The sequence below is a fragment of the Ranitomeya imitator genome, chromosome 1 (assembly GCF_032444005.1).
Source record: "Ranitomeya imitator isolate aRanImi1 chromosome 1, aRanImi1.pri, whole genome shotgun sequence".
Lineage (NCBI taxonomy): Eukaryota > Metazoa > Chordata > Amphibia > Anura > Dendrobatidae > Ranitomeya > Ranitomeya imitator.
Genome location: NC_091282.1, coordinates 68,292,034 through 68,314,732, shown reverse-complemented (window position 1 = coordinate 68,314,732; position 22,699 = coordinate 68,292,034). Strand labels below are relative to the sequence as shown.

Below are 22,699 nucleotides of genomic sequence, written 5' to 3'. Positions count from 1 at the left end.
ATAGCGAATTCACCCACTGCTATTGCGCGCACATGTCAGCTGTACAAAACAGCTGAACTCCAAGTCAATCACTTCTGTGAAATCAACCTGTCCAGTTATGAAGCAACACTGATTGTGAATCAATTTCTCCTGCTGTTGTGAAAATGGAACAGACAATAGGTAGAAATGATAGGCAATTAGTAAGACAGCCCCTATAAAGGAGTAGACCTGCAGAGGGTGACCACAGACCATTTCTCTGTTGTGATCCTTTTTGTCTGTTGTTTTGGTCACTTTTGCATTTTGTCATTGCTCTCACCACTAGAGGCATTGTACAGTAGCATGAGGCGGTGTCTACAACCAAAAGAAGTTGCTCAGGTAGTGCAGCTCATGCAGGATGGTACATCAATGTGAGCTATGTCAAGAAAGGTAGCTGTGTCTGTCAGCACAGTGTAAAAAGCATGGAGTATATACCAGGAGACAGGCCAGTACACCAGGAAACGTGGAGGGGGCCATAGGAGGGTAACAACCCAGCAGCCGGAATGCTACCTCCTATTTTGTGCAAGGGGGAACAGGAGGAGAAGTGCCAGAGCCCTACAAAAAGATCTGCAGCACTTCAATAATATCCATATACTGCATAAAAATGTAAGAAACAGACTACATGAGGGTGGTGTGAGGGCCCGACATCCATAGTGGGTGTTATGCTTACAGTATATATATATATACATATATATATGTACAGTGGGTAGGGAAAGTAAGTATTTGATACACTGACAATTTTGCAAGTTTCCCTACCTACAAAAATAGAGAGGAATGTAATTTTTATTGTCAGTACACTTCAACTGTGTACCTACAATAAAAATAAAATTTCCATAGAAATACATGCAGCCGCACACTCAGGCCCCGAGTGCCGGAGGCAGTGCCGGGTATTGATGCGAGAGACTCGTGTGAGTTTCTCGCATCACACTCATAGGTGTGATCCCCGGCCTAAAATTAAAAGTCACATTGTATGATTTTTAAATAATTAAATAACATTTTATTGCATGAAATAAGTATTTGATCACCTACCAACCATCAAGAAATCTGTGTCTCACAGACCCATTATTTTTTCTTTATAAATCTCTACTACTCTGCACTGATTACCTGTATTAATTGCACCTGTTTGAACTTGTTACCTGTATAAAAGACATCTATTCTCACACTCAATCAATCACACTCCAACCTGTCCACCATGGCTAAGACCAAATAGTTGTCTAAGGACAATAGGGACAAAGTTGTAAACCTGCACAATGCTGAGATTGGCTATAGGGAACTAGGCAAGCAGCTTGGTGAGAAGCCAACAACTGTTGGCACAATGATTAGAAAATGGAAGAAACACAAGATGACTGTCATTCTTCCTCAGTCTGGGGCTCCATGAAAGATCTTGTCTCATGGGGTAAGGATGATTCTCGACAGGTCAGAAACTAGCCCAAAACTACACAGGAGTACCTGTCAATGACCTGAAAAGAGTGGGGACCACAGTCTCAAACATTACCGGGCTATTAAGACACTATGCCATCATGGATTAAAATCCTGAAGGCCACGCAAGGTCCCTTGCTCATGCCAGCACATGTCCAGGTCGATTTTAAGTTCACCAATGACCATTTGGATGATCCAGAGGTGGCATGTGAGAAGGTCATGTGGTCAGATAGGACCAAAATAGAACTTTTTGCATCAACTCTACTCGCTGTGTTTGGAGGAAGAAGATGGATGAGTACAACCCCAAGGACACAATCCCAGTCAAGAAGCGTGGTGGGGGAAATATCATACTTTTGGGGGTGCTTTTCTGCAAAGGGGACAGGACGACTGCACCGTACTGAAGGGAAAATGGATGGGGTCATGTATCACCAGATTATGGCCAAAAACCTCCTTCCCTCAGTAAGAGCATTGAAAATGATTTGTAGCTGGGCCTTTGCAGCATGACACTGACACGAAACACACAGCTAAGGCAACTAGGGAGTGGCTCTGTAAGAAGCATTTCATGGTCCTGGAGTGGAGTAGCCTAGCCAGTCTCCAGACCTGAACCCAATAGAAAATCTTTTGAGGGAGGTGAAACTCAATGTTGCCCAGTGACAACCTAGAAACCTGAAAGATCTGGAGAAGAGCTGTATGGAGGAGTGGGCCAAAATCCCTGCTGCAGTGTGTGCAAACTTGGTCAAAAATTAAGTTCTTTTTTTATTGCATCAAATACATATTTCATGCAATAAAATACAAATTAATTAAAAATCATACAACGTGAGGTTCTGGGTTTTTCTAAAGATTCTGTCCATTACAGTTGAAGTGTACCTATGATAAAAATTCCAGACTTCTCCATTCTTTGTAGGTGGGAAAACTTGCAAAATTGGCAGTGTATCAAATTCTTATTTTCTTCACTGTATATATATATTTTTGTTCTTCAGTGTTGTGTTTTTTTGCTTAAGGTTTCAAAAAGTTGAAACAAAAATAGAGAAATTAGAAACTGGTGCAACCAACTTATAGTGTCTTGTAAAATACTTTCTTTCTATAGAATGTCACTATTTGAAACTGCTCGATGTCAAGGTTCTTTGTAACATCAGTATCTGTTTATTAGGCACAGTCAGATGGTCATATAAATTGGACTGAGATCTGAACGCAGTGCCCGGACTGGCCAGCAGCTCTCCTGACCCTACAGTGACAGGTTAATATATTTCTCTGCACCTGTTACGCTCGGGTCGGAAGAGCCACCGGCCAGTCTGTGCGCTGTGTACCGATCTTGGCTGTTTACTGAGCCCTTTCAATTATTCAGCAGAAAAGAATCTGAAGTTGCATGCTACCAAACCAGTTATAAACAGTGGAGCTATAGATTGCACAAGACCTCCGAAGGTGTCCTGTGGTGTTTGGCATCAGATCTTGTAAACTGAGGTGCATTATCCAATGATTGGACTTGTTTTACCAACACATCCCACGAATGCTTACTCAGATCTAGATCTTGGAAATTTTGTGCAAGTCAACACTTTGAATTTTTGTCATGCTCCTTAATCCATTCCTGAAGAATTTTTTCATTGTGGCAGAGGACATTACACCGCAAAAAAGAGGCAATTTCCATTAGCGAATCCCACTGCCTTGAAGGGAGATACTTGGTCTGTACAATGTTTAGCTAGGTCATATGTATTACATCCATAAGACTCAAGTTTTCCCCGAACTTTGCCCAATCACACTGTCTCTACCATCTTGCCGTCTTCCCATAGTGCATCCCGATGCCATCTCTTTTCCAGGTAAGTGACACATATGCACCCAATTATCTACATGATGTGAAAAAAAACATGATTGAGCGGACAAGGTCACGTTCTACTTTTGAGGTTAACGTGCCTATTCTAGGTACTATTGGCAATGGTTACGGGTACAGGGAGTGGGTCTATAGATTCTCAGACCAACCGACAAACACAGACAGAAGAATAATATATGGGCCCTGTGCAGTCCAAGAGCTCATCGCAATGCCCAATTCAATCTGCTTTGGAGGTAGAAATAGGTCTCCTTAGTTCTTGGGCTAATGTGGAACAGCGCAGGTTGCACCAATGATTTGTCGGCCTCTGCTCAGACCCATCTGCAATGAGATGAAATGCACTGCATCTTCTGACATTTTCTTTTAGCTGCAATGCTCTCTGCTTTACATCATAGCCACACAATACAATTGATTATATCTGAGAAGGCAGCCTTCACTAACAAGTTCATTAATGACCCTTGGGCATCCATATGTTACCGATTAACCGGTTGACTTTGCTTAAACCAAATTTTGGCATAAGACCTGTCATTTTAATGATGCCCTGACCCAGTCATCTACTCATCACAACTTGACCCATGTAAATGGATCCTTAGAGCCACACAATTGACCATTTTTGCTGCTTCCAAAGCATCAACTTCAAAAACCAACTGTTCACTTTCTTCGTAATATATCCCATCCCCTGCCAGGTGGTATTGTCATGAGATTCCTATATACACCATCTGTTTATAATGATATAAACAAAATTATGCGTTGCTCTATATGGATTTTGTTGTGGTAAATATATATACTGTATGTCTCCATGTGCAAACTACTCACAGCGTCATTAACCAGCGTAAAACAAGTCTCAATAATGGATTGATGCAACTCACCTTTAAACACGTAACAAATTAGATCCGACAGATATCATTTAGGATACACCGATGCATGAATTCACAATTCTCACCCCAGTCATAACAACTTACAGCGGATATAAAAAACAATAAATATATCAATGCGAAAATAATTACACAACCGTGCATAATAAAGATAGCCATTATGCTAATCCTTATTACTATGGCCCTCAAGATCTTTCTAGGAAGGAACCCAATAAAGAAGAGCACGCTCAATTTCTGCCGACTAAGGCCAAAAGAAAGTATCTCCGCTGGCTCATTACTATGCGCCTTTTAGGATCCATATAAATAAAAAGGATGAGACGCGAACCTGAAAACCGGAGGATTATAACAACAGATACAGATGAAGCATTTCATCACCTAACATTCGATGTGTCAACATTACCATATCACAGAAAGACTTCATGATATAGAAAGCTGTACCTGGGCACTTAAAGGAATTGTTCATAACTTTAAAATAGATGGCCTATCCTTAGGATAGGTCATCGATGTCTGGTCGGTGGGAGTGTGATATCTGGCACCATGCCGATCAGCTGTTCCTGGTGTCGACAGTAGGGGGTGCCGGCGGTTCCCTAGCAAATAGGCAATCCCCGCATGTGTTCAACATTCTGTTTAACAGCTGCAAATCATGCACCCAAGGGGACTTTAACTTAATACGCGAGCACGCCCAAGATACTCGGATAACACTCGAGCATGCTCGAATAAAACCCTATCCTATCACGTTCGCTCATCGCTGTTCTCTACTGATGAGGGGCAAAAATTCTGAAACAGCTCTCTGCTGATGGAGGTCTCTACAATGGCTGTTTGAAGAAGGGTTGGTCATTGACTTAGCAGGCAGTTACTTAGAGGTGGCACTAGAGACACAGTTTTTTCCCTTTTAGAGGAGAGCTTATTTGCATATCAAATAGGTTAAGTAATCTGCAAAATGGTTAAATACCTTTACAACTATTTCTAATTTTTATCGTATTTTTTAAAAAATATTTTAACTCTAATATTTAATGATTTTGACGTACTGATCTGGTGACTTTTGCCTGTTATATTTAAATATGTAAAAAACAAAATCCATATATATATTATTATTTGAAAAGTATCTTCATTTTAAGTTAATCTTCAGGTTATTTTCGTTCCTGACATTAAGATCAGGCACCAACCCTTGATATTACTGCAGCACCAGGAGACCAATCGCTTCCCTCTCTTAAAACCTGATATTAATTCATTCCTGTTGTATCTGTAAGTTTTTAATCTTTTCCAGTCAGTCACAGCTGACCCCAGAGAACTATTTGCATGGATCTGGAATAGGAAGTGAGCGGGATATGTAAGGTTAGAATAAGGTCAGCCCATCTCGCAGGTCCTTGGGGCTAACGTGTCTGAACATAAAAAACAGCTGTTTCCAGCAGGGACCATGGTATAACATGTAACCGTGGCCTGGAGGAGCTCGGAGATGTCTCTTCTTCCTCCAATCTCCAGATTGGTAGGTATTTCCTTCAATGCTAAAGATGACCAGTCAAAGAATCGACCAAACCGGGCAATTATATTTTTAAGAACCAAACAATTTTCCCTTATAGGATCTTTATTCCTGGTTCTTCTTTTTCAATCAGAAATCCTCTTGTAGGACTATATTTTAGTCATTTTTATTGGTTCTAATAAATGACTTAATAAATTTCTATTTTTTCTTTATAGAAATGACATCTTCGAGGACAATTTTCTGTTTGGGATTTGTATTTTTATTTTTTTCTACAAATGCATGTATTTTGGACTAAAGTTAATTTTTTGGTTATGGTTTCATTAAAAAGTTTGTACCTTTTACTAATGCCGACACACACATATTTGACAGGTATCTGCCGTTTGTACACACATGGGAAAGACCTGTCAATTACCTGCAGTGGTGCCGATGGAAGCTGTTCCAGGAATGACACCAAACTAGTCTACCCGTACCTGTGGTCCCCGGATGGATTTTATAATCTTATACTTGCCGTAATATTTCAGAGAAAAAGGTAAGTTGTCTATTTCCCTTAATTATCATGTCATCACAATAGACAAGCCCATGTTCATTTCTTACCAGTCCAACAAACTGCACTATTGATGCATCTAAGGCTATCGCAAAGGACACAGGTCAAAGCAGAAATTAAGAGGGAATATTTCAGCATTTCTTTAACTCCTTGTATTTAAGGCATCATGCACTGGACCATATAAAATAAATCTGTACTAATCAATTATTGACAAAGCTCTACAAAATTTCTGTTAGGGCTAGCAGAACGCACCGAATAAATATAGATGTTTTACTGTAGTTCATGCGTTCGCAGCCCGGGGTCCACCGTGTAGGAGAACCTGCTGCTAGCAAACGGCGGCACTATATGGCGGTATGAACTAGCTCTGTTACTTCACAGAGTAGCTGTGAAAGCAAAGCACTGCGCCCTGTTAGACTTTCACAGAGGCACAGGCTAACTACCCAAATGAGGGCAGTCAGTGGTCATGCACGCACACAAAACTCCTCGCCGGAGGTGCCAGAATTCTAGGGGCTTATTTCAGCCTGGTCCCTTGATACATACAAACACAATCTCCTCACCGGAGGTGCCAGCATTCTAGGGGCTTATTTCAGCCGGGTCCCTGAACACAGTGTTACATGACCACACAGGCGCAAAGCACATAACTTGGAAAGATACTAGCACATGGCCGTGCGGCAATGTGAGCCTTAAATAGTTGCAGCACATACAGGGCCTTCCTAGAAGGACCAGTGAGAAGCTGCTACAGAGCCTGAGCACCTACAGGACCTTCCTAGACGGACCAATGGATTTAGCTGCAGTATCTGAACATGTGACCCTCAATCTCCACTGAGAGATCTTACTCTGGGCATGCTCAGAACGAGAAAAGCAGGACTTAGTCCCAGAAGCGTCTGCTCGCCGCTGCCCAGCACTGACTTCAATGGCAGAAGCAAGAAAAGCAGCAGTAACTCTTTGTACAGAGTCAGACCTAGCAAGACGCTGGGACCGACTTCCCTGCCGAGCAGGCTTCACTGCAGCAGGAGAAGAATGGGGGACCGCAGCGGAGATGGCCTGAAATTCCCCCTGTGCAGAGGTGGGAACTCGACCCCTAACACTTTCTTTGTGAAGTTCTGCATGGCACCCTATCTTCATAGCCATATAGTGTTTCCTAAAAGTGAAAGTTTGTTCATATCACGCCAAAGACCTTATTTTTGGTGTAGTCACTTGTCCGTCTTTCGGTGTACAACTGTACAACTCTAAGATCTCTGTCTACTCAATGGATGGCCAAATACTGTCCTCTTGGTATTCGTATTGATGATTTAAAAGTTTTCACCATGGAAGCCATTATACAAAATATGTCTTTACAGTGACATATCTCTGGGTTTTCTATCAGAAGAATATATATATAAGTCCCATGTAAGACTCAAACAAGATGCTTTCAAAGCCAGTCTTCTCTCAGATTTATTGACTTATTTATTATTATTATTATTATTATATTATTATTATTATACATTTTTATAGCGCCATTTATTCCATGGCGCTTTACATGTGAATACGAGGCAAATATAGACAAATACATTAAACATGAGCAGATAACAGGCACACGGATACATAAGGAGGGAGGACCCTGCCCGCGAGGGCTCACAGTCTGCAGGAGATGGGTGATGAAACACTAGGAGAGGGTAGGGCAGGTTGCGCGGCGTATACATACTCTACTGATCTGTTAACCGGCCAAACGATAACATTACAGGCTCGCTCACAGCACTGTACGTATTGGATGAATACTATCCAATGTTTTATCCGGTAGTACTTGGCCCAATGTTATTTAATGGGTCTGTGCTGATTACAGGATTTTCTTCATTGACCGAATCAGTTTGTGAAAAAAGTTGTGATTTCACTACGAAATCGGAAGCCACCCATCTATTCAAGTCTATGAGTGCTTGGAAAACATTTGACTTCATATGGATGACATCTGAGTGTTGTCCGATTTCCACAGAATCTCACAATGGAGAAGATGGAGATATTTTGTTCTCCATCTTCTCTTCATCTGTGCTACGATTCTCCCCTCCAAGAGAATTGGATCACCTAAAATGGATTCTCGGATCAGAGTTTGAACAGAGTATCATTAACATAATCGATCCAATTTTCTTAAAGATAAACTCATGTGACTCTGGCCTACCACTATTTATTTAGAGTGTCTAACTAACGCAAAACTTGTATGTAGCCTCAGCACATTGGGATGACTACCTGTTGTATCATTACCAATCACTGTACGTGTTATAATAAATTGATCAGTGGAAAAGTTAAGTTTCAGCTCACCCCCATCAGCAAATCCATGAGAGTCCACAGGAACATCCGAGCAAGGAAAACGCCACCGCCCAACGTCCTCTGCTGAGTAAGTAAGAAAAAAATCCAGCTCCAGAGTAAAAGTCATCAATTTTATTTCCACAAATTTAAAATTCGGAAAAAGCTGCTTACAAGTAGCTGCACAACTATTCCAGAAAAGAAGCCATAAGTTAGCTGAACGCGTTTCGAGCACGCATGGTGCTCTTTGTCCACAGCATAAGCTTGAATAGCCCAACAAGACATAAAAACAGATTTAACAGGTGAATAGCCTTTTTTTTTTTCCTTTTGTACCTGTCCTAATGACTGCATGTTCATGTCCAATGGGATTTGTCGGGGTGGAGTTAATTATTCTCATGGCTATTCACCTGTTAAATCTGTTTTTATATGTCTTGTTGGGCTATTCAAGCTTATGCTGTGGACAAAGAGCACCATGCGTGCTCGAAACGCGTTCAGCTAACTTATGGCTTCTTTTCTGGAATAGTCGTGCAGCTACTTGTAAGCAGCTTTTTCCGAATTTTAAATTTGTGGAAATAAAATTGATGACTTTTACTCCGGAGCTGGATTTTTTTCTTACTTACTCATAATAAATTGATGCCTAATTTTTTTGTATTTGTAAAAATATTAGTAAAATTGAACTTCTGTTTTATGTATTATGCTTGAATCCTCCCAAAAAATTGCTGAATTTTTTACTTATTGACTTCAGCCAGGAAAATGGATTTTCTACTTAGTTTATCAACATTTTGTAAGAAGTTGTCGGGTGAAAACAAGTTATTAGTTACCAATCCGCAAGGGAGGTGATAATGTAATGTTCTGCTCTGTGAATGGGGAAGACTTTTATCCCTGATGGGAAACTTTTACCCCTGTTACAAGATCGCACAGCAGATGGGAAGCCCAACCGCGGTGCCATTCATTCTTTTTGGGACTGGCTAAAAAACACAAGGGTATCACTTGGCAGCCTCATATTGAGTGCAGGTTGACCATGCTTTCTGATTCTTCATCCTTACAGGAATAAGAGTTACCATTCTGTCCTATCATGCGGGTAAGAAATAATTCACAATCTCAAATATTCCCATAAAACTTTTCCAATGTCCATCCCCGTTGATAATATGATCCTGGCATTTTTTGACAGCAGATCCATCATTAGGTATTTTTTGTATTATTATCATTATTTTATTATTTCTTCTCATTTTTGGCTTTTTTTTTGCACAGATGACTCATAAAGCATACTTCCTCCTATCAATTTAATACACTATATCACTCCGCTTTATTGAGCGTGTTGGTAGGTGCCGTAAAGCACCGTGAAATTGTTTACTTCTGAAAATTTCACGTTTATGTCTCTTAGTTCCTCCTTCGCGACTAGAAATAATACAACACCCATTCGATCAATAAACAACATAAACGTAATTTCCTATGAGATCTAATGACATTTTGTACAATCTTAAATAGCATAAAATGCCTTTCTCTGCGGTGAAGCTGCCTACGAGAAAGATCACGGTTAAAAAGCATAAAAAGCCAACATCAACAAAAATGTTCCTTACGATTGTTTTTGGATATGTTTCTTGTTTAATGGTCCGGTTATTACACCCTGTGGTCTGAGATTACAGCTATTTGTGGAATGTTTAATAGGGTTCTCAAAGCTGCAAAACATATTTAAGAGATTTCACACATTTACCAGGCCCCACATGTATTAGGCAGAGGAGATATCTTCGTATCTTGAACGAGGAAGAAAGCCAAAATGAATACACAGATGATGGTTATAAAGTACCTGGAAACTGGAGGACAACAGTGAAGTAGGAAGATATGCCAATGAACCAGCATCTGTAGGGCCAGATGAGCGACGGGGGTGGAGGAAACTATATCAGATACTAACCACTATAGTTCTGATGATCTGGTCCAAAAAAATGCTCGCAGTCCTGAGCTACTTGAGAAGACGGATGCTCGATACTTGCACTATGCAAATGGCATATACAGTAGCTGCTGCGTCATGATTTCTAGGAATCGCCTTCTGGAAAGAGGCTGCTTGATAGACGTGTATATTCCCCGCACACAATAACTATCTTCCATAGGCTTTCTATAACTAAGCTTCATTATCCAGCATGACAAACCCCTAAGGATAACTGTTCACTGATCGACAGACAACAGAGGCAAAACCCTGAAATCTAAAGACTAAACCTCTCCTACTTCTAAATTTGATGAGTTTGGCCAGCAATGTAGTGTGTATGACATGCTTAATAAACATTTGTTCTATGTTAGGCAAACATGGAATATCAACATGTTCAATCATTTGTTTTCAAGAGATATCAGCTGGTCTTAGAGGTGTCTGGAACCTCTTCTCTTCCCATTAATACACTGGTGCCAATATGGCATTACCCTTCACCAGTGTCAGTGTTATTATCTTGTACCCCAAATGTCAGTGTCATTATCCTGCACCCCAAGTGTCAGTGCCATTATCCTGTACCCCAAGTATCAGTGTCATTATCCTGTACCCCAAGTGTCAGTGTCATGATCCTGTACCCCAAGTATCAGTGTCATTATCCTGTACCCCAAGTGTCAGTGTCATTATCCTGTACCCCAAGTGTCAGTGTCATTATCCTGTACCCCAAGTGTCAGTGTCATTATCCTGTACCCCAAGTGTCAGTGTCATTATCCTGCACCCCAAGTGTCAGTGTCATTATCCTGCACCCCAAGTGTCAGTGTCATTATCCTGCACCCCAAGTGTCAGTGCCATTATCCTGTACCCCAAGTATCAGTGTCATTATCCTGTACCCCAAGTGTCAGTGTCATTATCCTGTACCCCAAGCATCAGTGTCATTATCCTGTACCCCAAGTGTCAGTGCCATTATCCTGTACCCCAAGTGTCAGTGTCATGATCCTGTACCCCAAGTATCAGTGTCATTATCCTGTACCCCAAGTGTCAGTGTCATTATCCTGTACCCCAAGTGTCAGTGTCATTATCCTGTACCCCAAGTGTCAGTGTCATTATCCTGTACCCCAAGCATCAGTGTCATTATCCTGTACCCCAAGTGTCAGTGCCATTATCCTGTACCCCAAGTGTCAGTGTCATTATCCTGTACCCCAAGTGTCAGTGTCATTATCCTGCACCCCAAGTGTCAGTGTCATTATCCTGTACCCCAAGTGTCAGTGTCATTGTCCTGCACCCCAAGTTTCAGTGTCATTATCCTGTACCCCAAGTATCAGTGTCATTATCCTGTACCCCAAGTGTCAGTGTCATTATCCTGTACCCTAAGTGTCAGTGTCATTATCCTGCACCCCAAGTGTCAGTGCCATTATCCTGTACCCCAAGTGTCAGTGTCATTGTCCTGTAACCCAAGTGTCAGTGCCATTATCCTGTACCCCAAGTATCAGTGTCATTATCCTGTACCCCAAGTGTCAGTGCCATTATCCTGTACCCCAAGTATCAGTGTCATTATCCTGTACACCAAGTGTCAGTGCCATTATCCTGTACCCCAAGTGTCAGTGTCATTATCCTGTAACCCAAGTGTCAGTGCCATTATCCTGTACCCCAAGTATCAGTGTCATTATCCTGTACCCCAAGTGTCAGTGCCATTATCCTGTACACCAAGTGTCAGGGTCATTATCCTGTACCCCAAGTGTCAGTGTCATTATCCTGTAACCCAAGTGTCAGTGTCATTGTCCTGTACCCCAAGTGTCAGGGTCATTATCCTGTACCACAAGTGTTAGTCTCATTATCCTGTAGCCCAAGTGCCAGGGGTATCATTATCCTGTACCAAAAATGTATGTGTAATCCTGAACCCTAGCGTACACATGTATCAGTTTCGTTATCCTGCACCCCATGTATCAGTATTATTGTCTCCTACACCAAGTGTCAGTGTCATGCTATACCTCAAGTGTCAGTGTCATTGTCCTGTACCCCAAGTGTCAGTGCCATTATCCTGTACCCCAAGTGTCAGTGTCATTGTCCTATAAAGGCACAGATGATTGGCCTCGGGGAGACCAAAACATCCAACACCGCGGAGACACCATCACGTGTTTCTCTACGCAGTGATTCCAGAACACTGCTCCCATACCTTATGGGAAATATGCAGATGCATGTAAAGAAGCTGCGGAGACACCATCACGTGTTTCTCGACGCAAGCAGTGAATAGCCAGGCCTTTCCCCGGGAAGGAATCATCTGTGCCTTTATAGCCTTTTTACTAGGCACTGCTCCTAATAGCCAGATTCCTACTCCACACTGATGAGGGGTAAACACCCTGAAACAGCTGTCTGTGGATGGATACCATGCTTGGCATAGGTGGCTTTCCTTCATAGGATGCTGCCCTTCCCGTGGTTGTTCCTTCCCGGGGAAAGGCCTGGCTATTCACTGCTTGCGTCGAGAAACACGTGATGGTGTCTCCGCAGCTTCTTTACATAGTGTCATTGTCCTGTCCCCCAAGTGTCAGTGTCATTATCCTGTCCCCCAAGTGTCAGTGTATAATTATCCTGTACCTCATGTGTCAAATATCATTAACCTGTACCTAAAGTATCAGTATTATTGTCCTGTTTCCCAACTTTCATTTTCCTGTACCCCAATTATTGATGTGTCATTGTCCATACCCCAAGTACCGGAGCCATTATATTATACGCCAAGTATCAGCTGATGTCTACAACCTTTAGTAATTAGTGTCTTGCACGGGACTCATTAGTAGTACTTGGGACAGCCGACTTGCACAATGTATCCTCACCGTGAGCAGATCCCAGATGGACTGATTGACCTTCTTGCATCGATTTTTTTTATTATTATTTCAGTTCAAGAAAGAAAGAAATAATAGAGAGAACTGAGTGATACAGTAAATGCTCAAATGTGAGATATTCAGAATAATTCCTCTCAGATATCTATAAATTGAGAAACACATAACCGTACAGGCGGAGCCCTCATTTTCAGTCTCTGTGATCCTCTGCCGTTCTTAGTCCTAGCCGTCGCCTCATATCCTGATACAATTGTGTCTGTACCTAGGTAATGTACAACTTCTATACATCCTTATGTCCTAGATTTACAAGGGGCCGTGTCTGAGCGGAATGAAGGAAGAACACATTTCCTAACAAAGCGAACATGAATTAAAGTGTACAGTAATCACTATTGATTTCCCATTTAAGTGAAAAGTGAACAGCCTTCAAATAATGACATTGTTACTTACAAATTACATCACCCTACCTGTGAGACGATCACACCAAGATCTGGAACACAATGTCATATTACTACTCTGAAATGAACATTTGATTAACAGCGAAATAAGTCTCAGCTTGGGCTCTTTGGAGAAACGATTTCCTTCCCTGATATCTCTGTAATAATACTATTACATTAGTACTCCAGAACACGCAGCAATGTGACCTGTCAGAGACTTTCTGAAGAAACTTTAACAATTAAAGGAGTTTAGAATACTCATTTCTAAATATCCCTCAAAGAAACTGAGAATAAAAGTGGGCCTCTCCGGGTTTAGACGTTCAGCTCTTCGCCATTGGAGAAGAAGGTCACAAAAATTCTCTTTGGAGGACTCCAGACATCCCTGCTATGGACATATGACATAGTGATTGTGCTCGGGTTTAGACGTTCATCTCTTCGCCATTGTAGAGGAAAGTCACAAAAATTCTCTTTGGAGGACTCCAGACATCCCTGCTATGGACATACGACATATTGATTGTGATGTTAGACCATGTAATTCCTTATTTTACCAGTGGCGGAGCTGTTGAAGAGTTAGACAGTTCTCTCCACAGATCACAGACGATCACTGGAGGTTCCAACAGTTGAGCATTGGTTGATCATCATATCTTCATGTCACCTAGGTGGAAAATCCTATTGCTCTCTATAAAGACTGATTGACTACCTTTATTTACTGCTTAAAGGGGTTGAAAACAAATGAACAGCTATTCATTGGGATAATTTACTAATTGGCGTGAGTCCGACCATGGAAACTCACTCCGATTGGGAGAATGGAGACATTTTTTCCCCAATGGCACAATGTGTTCCCCACTTTAATGAGGGAGTAGCAGGTCAGATGCCCAACTACCACTCCATTTATTCTCTACGGGGCTGCTGGAGAACATAGAGCGCAGCACTTGGAAGCTCTATAGAGAATAAATGGCCCACTCTTTAGCATAGGTACTGCAGCTTCATTCTAACGTGTTTTGCTCACTCACTACGCCCCAAGTCCAGGTGGGCACACAAGCCTTGCGCTTTTGTGAAGCTGACAGGATGGCACAAGCTGGAAATTCAAAAATACTAGTTCAGGTGCGGTGGAACAAACCAATGATGGTGGCAGAGTCAAGGTGTAGGAGCACCAATGGTGGAACACAAGAAGCAATAAAATCTTAATAATACGACATAGGAGTATATCTTAGTGGGGCTTAAATAGTATTAGGGAGGCGACGCCACTGAGGCATGCCAAGCAACCTGCAAAACGTGGAGCTCAACAAAAGGCAGCGGACCGAGGTGAAGGAAGCAGAGCTCGGAATAACTGCTAGAAATTGCCCCATTGTAACCATCAGTATGAGTCCCAGCGGTAGGACTGCTACTTATCAACCAATTATCATCTATTTCTGCTCTCACTGAGCATCCCCTCTAATCTGAGTGCGTGCACATGGACTTTCTAAAAATTCAAATCTTCACCTCAGTAGAGCAGAATGATGGCTTATCTTGGGTCATTAAGCTTCATGTATAATTTGTGTCCGTTATTCCTATTGGTGACATTTGTTCCTTTTTTTTCTGTGTATTTGCTTATTCTTTTGTGTTTATTTTACATTGAAATATCTTATATACATTAAATTTGACCTTGTATTTTAAATACAAGGTCACTAGGGAATTTTATTGGATGGATTAATATTATATTACTGTAATTTTATTTTATGGCTGACTTCACTCTAGCTGGTGCAGGAGAAATACGACCTTCTGACAAAGCCTGCAGACTTAATCTAGGTTTGCTATGAACCATGAGCCGCTGCAGCTATCTGGCCCCATAGGATCACGTGATCGCCAGGACATGATCTGTGCTCATTAAGGGTGGTCTATAAAGCAACATGCAAGACAGACTCAGTGTCTAAAAGTCTTTGCCTTCTCTATCTAGAATCCAGCTGTTTTTGATATATGTCGCCCTTTTTTCTGCAGAGATGTTTAGCAGTGTCTCCGCATAGTTATATGTAGACCAGTTTGATGCTTTTAGACATTCAGTGATCCATAAGATGTTGAAAGGGAAACTGTCACCTCAAACAACGCTGCTTATCTGCAGGTGCAGGGTTATTTTGGAAGGAAATAGTGTTACAATGTTGTCCAGACGCTTTAGTGAAAGGGCAGCTACTGGGAGAAAACAAATTTGTTTCCTCCAGGGTACTGCTTTCAGTCATAGAGGCGGGTATGATTGACAGCTCGCTCTGTACATATGACAATCATGGTGCCTATGCCAGAAAGACAGTGGCTCTTCAGAGGAAATAAGGTCATTTTCTCTGCATTTTTAGAAAGACGGGCCATATAGCATCGTAATGCCGTTTACTTGCAGATTAACCCTATATCAGTAGGTAAATTGCATTTTTCTAGGTGACAGGTTCCATTTAAAAGGACAATATGGCAATAGTAAGGGCAAGTGCACACACTTGTTTTCTCTCCATTCCAGAAAAAAAGTTCCAATTTTTATAATAAGAATCTGATCAGAGATGGATACGTTTTTTCGGTGGTAGAGTGGAAAAAAAATTTCTACCCCCTCTCCATTCTGTCAATCAGTGATTATCGGACTGCACTTAGATGTCCAGTGTTTTTCATGGACCCATAGACTTGCTTTGCCGATTTTGATCGGACACTCAATAACTGGGTGGTCCAATGAAAAAAATGTGAATATTATGGGTAAAGTGCTACCCATGAAAACCATGGATATCACTTGGCACGAGCCCTAAGTGATGCCTACTAAAAGGTTGATTCAGGCTGACTTTTGGTCCTGACCAAATCCTTAAAATGAAACCGCCATAGTGCCTAAAAAATAGATCCTGGAGAAAAGTCAAGGAGACCAGACCAATAATATTATTATGCCATAGGGAATACCCCTGTTCTTTTATAGAACCCCCTATGAATCATCTATGTTTAGTTGGCTACTATCAATACTCATTTTTCGATGAAATACCACCAATAATATTCTTTTCTGTTTTTATTGCTCTTTTTTTCTGCATTTACCAGTAACATAATCCTTTGTTTTTGTGAGCTGAATAATTCTGGTCCTCTAATCCGTGTCTCAGCGTGTAAAAAAAAAAAAGAAGTAAAAATGACTCTTCATTTAGCGGGAGATACTATCGAGAAATCCATCCTCCCATACTTTTAAATACCAGAAAACGTTTGAAACCGTCTTTATTTTCCAAATGATTCTGTAGAATGGAGAAGAGAGAGTCTAATGATGTCATTTAATATGGGATTAGAATGGAAAACGACGAGAGCAGGAAACATAAAAAAGAAAAGTAGATTTAGACAATGCTAATACCAGCGAGCAAAATATTAAAAAACAACAAGAAAACATGAGAAAAGCTCATAGGATGTCGTTAAAGATCAAAGAACATCTAGTACTTTAGAAAGAGATAAAATGTATCAAGAAATGGCAAACTATACCCAAGGGCAAAGGGAGCATTTTATGTGAGCAATTTCACCTTTACATCACAACAAATAATGGCCTATTATCTTTTCTTCATATTCATATACAATATACATGAGCTGTGAGCCGCCAGGCTGAAGTGCCAGTGGTAGGTTTATACAGTAAGAGCTTGACAGATCAAGTGTTCGGGTTAAGTGTTTGATGAAAGCGCAGTGCGTTAATGAAAGGATTGACAACAAGGAGAACAAGTGACCAAAAATGGAAAAATTGGAACTAGCCAAAACATTTTGACTATTATTTTTTTGGACCACACCTTGCAAGTCATAGATGGTATTCAGCTTTGGAATTTCTCCATTAGTGGAGGTCAAAAGGTACAGAATAATATAACCATGGAAGGACTCTGTGAAGATAAAACATTGAATAGTATAGAATGGGACAACACACATCTCCATGGTCCTACTTTGGGAACATCATATTGTATAGGGGTCTTCTAGGGGATATTATACAGTGTAAAGGGACCTTGTGGTGACATTATACTGGGGAGGATGATCATGTGGGGATATCATAATATGTCAAGGAGCTGTGTGGGGACATCATATTGTGTGGTGGTCACTATGGCAACATAACGTGTGATGGGACATCATGGAGTTTGAATGCATGTGTGGGGACATCATACTGTGGGAGGCTTTGTGATGACATCATATTGTGTGGTGGTCACTATGGTGACATAACGTGTGATGGGACAACATAGGGTTTGAGTGGATGTGTGGGGACATCATACTGTGGGAGACTTTGTAGGGACATCATACTGTGTGGGGGGCACTGTGGATACATAACATGCGATGAGACATCATGGTGTTTCAGTGGATGTGTGGGGACATCATACTGTGTGGGGGCACTGTGGATACATAACATGCGATGAGACATCATGGAGTTTGAGTGGATGTATGGGGACATTATACTGTAGGAGGCTTTGTAGGGATATCATACTGTGTGGGGGGCACTGTGGATACATACCATGTGATGAGACATCATGGAGTTTGAGTGGATGTATGGGGATATTATACTGTGGGAGGCTTTGTAGGGATATCATACTGTGTGGGGGGCACTGTGGATACATAACATGCGATGAGACATCATGGAGTTTGAGTGGATATATGGGGATATTATACTGTGGGAGGCTTTGTAGGGACATCATACGGTTGTCTAGGGCCTGTGGGGCCATCATGCTATCTTGGGAGCTGATGATCAAGGTAGAAAGGCTGAATAACAGGCGCACATGATTTATAAACTTTATAAAAATCAGCAAATTATATGATTTTGATTAACTGCTACTGGAAAGAATATATGCTACAACAAGCCATATCCTAATATGTATTAGCAGTATCAGCGAGTAAACAGTAGTGATGAGCGAATATACTTGTTACTCGAGATTTCTCGAGCATGCTCGGGTGTCCTCTGAGTATTTTTTAGTGTTCGGAGATTTAGTTTTTCTTGCCGCAGCAGAATGATTTACATCTGTTAGCCAGCATAAGTACATGTGGGGATTCCCTAGAAACCAGGAAACCCCCACATGTACTTATGCTGGCTAACAGATGTAAATCATTCAGCTGCGGCAAGAAAAACTAAATCTCCGAGCACTAAAAAATACTCGGAGGACCCCCGAGCGTGCTCGGGAAATCTCGAGTAACGAGTATATTCGCTCATCACTAGTCAACAGACTTAATTATTTTCAATGCTAAATGACAAAAAATAATTTTAATTAATACTAATAATAATAAAAAGAATTAAGCTCAGCCTGTTGGTTCGGCCTTCTACAACAGTCACAGTCTCTCATGTGGCCCTTTGGGAAAATTAACTACCCATCCCTACCCTGCAGGATGTGTCACAGCCGGTTGCTAAAACAATGCATTACCTTTATGAGGCACAAGCTTGAACAAGCAAGCCAAGAGTATAAACTACTATTAACATCTGGGGCTTGAATTTGTGCTCCTTCCTCTTGGCTGGGGTTTAATTAATTTAGTAATCTAGTCTGAGACTTGAAATATTTTTGGGCCTGGTCAGTGGTTTAATTAGTTGCAAGATTTAGTTTTTCCCCCGGTGTCTCCTGTATCTATGATCTTCCGCTGTATTATATTTGTGGCCATTAGGTTTCACTATAGATAAAGTAATGGTGGCACCTTTGGTAGCGGCTGGCATGTATTGGTGGCAGCTCAATGGCAGTGATAGTGTAAATGTCTTGTTTAGAGGCTAAAAGTGCGTTAAAGAAATGAAGGGACAAAGATGTCTTTGTACCAAACTCAAAAGTTGTAAGGAGAAGGCATCATGGAGGTCTGGGCTGGATGGAGAATAAAAGCAAAAAGTATAACCCAAGTCAGAGAAGACATCACCTCTGAGCTATTCGACATTATCATTTATTTCCTGTGTGACTGCATCTGATCACTGCTAGGTTTATTTTCCGAGCGTGATAACACTGCACAGACCATCTGCTGGTTGATATGTGATTACCACGTGGTCACTATGTGGTAGTATTATATGATTATATTTTTAGAGTTCAATTAGTTAACTTTTATTCTGCATGTACAATTCAAGGTGACTGGGTTGGTGCTAGAGCAATGGAGGCGATATTTATACCTTTGTGTCACAGTCATTTTCATTTTTTATTCCTTTTAAAGCTATTGAAAACTCATATTTTTGTTATTTTGCCATCAGCATTGCCATCTGAGAGCTTGTTGTTGGAGAGGCAAGTTGGATTATTCAAACGCACCTTTTATTTTATCTTATAAATTAATAAAAACAGAAAAACAAAATCTGTGCGATGAAAACTATAGAAAAATAGAAATTCTAAACTAGTTTTTGGGGGGTTTAGCACCCTACTGTAAATGGTATATATATTTTTCGACTTTTGAAAAATATACTACTTTGGTTTGTATGACCATAATGAGAATGAGAATAATGTTTGTTTTTCATTGTGAAACACTAAGGCTACGTTCACACGATGAGTTTTTCGTGAGTTTTTAATGTTGCAGGTTTTCTGCACCCATTAAGTAAAATGGGTTGCTTACGTTTTTTCAAAAATACGCAGCTTAAAAAAGTAATCAAAAACTCATCATGAGAACATATCCTAAGGGGGTCTTTCATGGGCTCATGATAACCCATCGGCACCCTATGATAGAGACAGAGGGGGTAATGCTTATTCCACCATTTAACTGCTGGAGACTGCAGCATCCAAGGAGTTTAAAATACGAAGATTGGAGTTATCTCAGGTTCTGGCACAGGCAAGTGGGTGTCAGCTTTAAAACACATCCAGCTCCTGAGCCTGCTCTATTCTCTCCCACGTACGTTTCATATCTGGAAGGAGTTTAAAGAGGGAGTGGTGGTTCTCATGTGCATGAGACGGAACAAGTGACAGATGATGTTTGCCATTAATTTTGCAATAGGCCCTCCGAATCAATTTTGCTAAATGATATGAGGTCTGACGTAGATACACAAAGCCTCTAAAAGAGGTACATGATCAACGTTGGACTAAAGGTCCAAAAAAGGAAGGAGTTTAAAGGGGGAGTGGTGGTTTTCATGTGCATGAGACGGAAGAACTGACAGATGATGCCATTAATTTTGCACTAGGTCCTCGGAATCAATTTTGCTAAATGATATTAGGTCTGACGTAGATACACAAAGCCTCTAAAAGAGGTACATGATCAAGGTTGGACTAAAGGGCCAAAAAAGGAAGGAGTTTAAAGAGGGAGTGGTGGTTTTTATGTGCATGAGATGGAACAAGTGACAGATGATGTTTGACATTAATTTTGCACTAGGCTCTCCGAATCAATTTTACTAAATGATACGAGGTCTGACGTAGATACACAAAGCCTCTAAAAGAGGTACATGATCAAGGTTGGACTAAAGGGCCAAAAAAGGAAGGAGTTTAAAGAGGGAGTGGTGGTTTTCATGTGCATGAGACGTAACAAGTGACAGATGATGCCATTAATTTTGCACTAGGCTCTCCAAATCAATTTTACTAAATGATACGTTGTCTGACGTAGATACACAAAGCCTCTAAAAGAGGTACATGATCAAGGTTGGACTAAAGGGCCAAAAAAGGAAGGAGTTTAAAGAGGGAGTGGTGGTTCTCATGTGCATGAGATGGAACAAGTGACAAATGATGCCATTAATTTTGCACTAGGCTCTCCAAATCAGTTTTACTAAATGATATGAGGTCTGACATAGATACGCAAAGCCTCCAAAAGAGGTACATGATCAAGGTTGGACTAAAGGGCCAAAAAGTTGTCTCTTTAGTCCAACCTTGATCATGTGCCTCTTTTGGAGGCTTTGTGCATCTACATCAGATCTCGTATCATTTAGGAAGCTGTTACTAAAGACGCACGGAGGGGAAAAACGTGGGATGGAGGTGTTAGGTGATGGGGGGTCATTATCTCATTTTCGCAGCAGCTTCTTTACGCTCGGCACCGTGTCTCTCTTATAAATAAGCATTATACTAAGATGAGAGCGACGATTTGGCTCCCCGAGGGCCCAAACTTTATGCAAGTCGCTAATGGCTATGATGCATTTTTAAGACGCTATAACAAATTTAAAGCAAAGCCGTATTCTTCAGGCTTTCAGGATCATCTGCTATAGACTTAAATATTTAAAACACGGCATAATTGTCTATTATATCTTCTCAAAGTAGCTGAGATATTCACCACGGATCACAAATGCTACATTTAAGGACTAGCTCCTAATAAAACAGGTAACAATCCAGCACAAAATGACCCAGAGGGGTTGTTGAAGGATTTCTCAATGGCACAATAACGTACGTTGTCTTTCTTACATTCCTCCCCCCTTTGCCTTTCTATGTGTCAGTGTTTACTGCAGTTCTCGCATTAGATTCACAAACCAGGAGGCTCAGGAATGAATAAAAGCAAATAGCTCAATGTCAGACAGAAGAGTGCTGTAGTCAATAAAACTGCAGTGAGTCACAAATAAATGACTAATTGAGTTTTTTAATCCACATTCTATTATATGCTCTAGTCACTTCCAGAGCTGGATTCAGACATCTGCAAATTATTCTTGATATTAGTAAATTAGCCTGACATCCACATGTATATCCTGACTTATAAAATGAGTAGGTGTAGCTGCACCAAAAAATACTTCACTCTTGACTCTTGCATTGTAAAATTTTGCATGCAGCTCTGGATGTGACTTGAGAAGGACAAAACTGTTGCGAGATTGTTTATGCTTACCTCCCTTTAACATCATTTTTCAGGTCAGAATTCTGAATAAGTAGAGAATTTTACAAACATCTACTTTCACTGACTTTCTTAGCCACATGCTCCGGCCACAACCGAAGCTGCATTCTTAAATCTATCAATTGTTCTTGGAGACGGACATTAAATTAGCTTCATCTCACAGCAATAATTGTTTCCTAATGGCTAAAGTAAGTTTAACTGGACCAAAGCAATGTTGAATTTTGCTATTCACTGCAGCTCTGGATGTAATCAGAGAAGTTTAAAACTGTTCTGTATTTTGTTGTATCCTTACTTCCCCTTAGAATATTTTTATAGGTATAAATTTGCAAATTAGGTAGTAAAAATCATCAACGATTTTGTAGTATCATCTTGAATTATGCTCTAGTCGCAATCAAAGCT

The 22,699-nt window shown here is 40.8% G+C and overlaps 1 protein-coding gene across 16 annotated transcripts in view; it reads right to left on the bottom strand.

Annotated features, from left to right (window-relative positions):
* The window catches only part of CELF4 (CUGBP Elav-like family member 4), a 1,519,496-nt gene that overhangs the window by 1,275,416 nt on the left and 221,381 nt on the right, over positions 1-22,699 (bottom strand). The window lies entirely within an intron of this gene.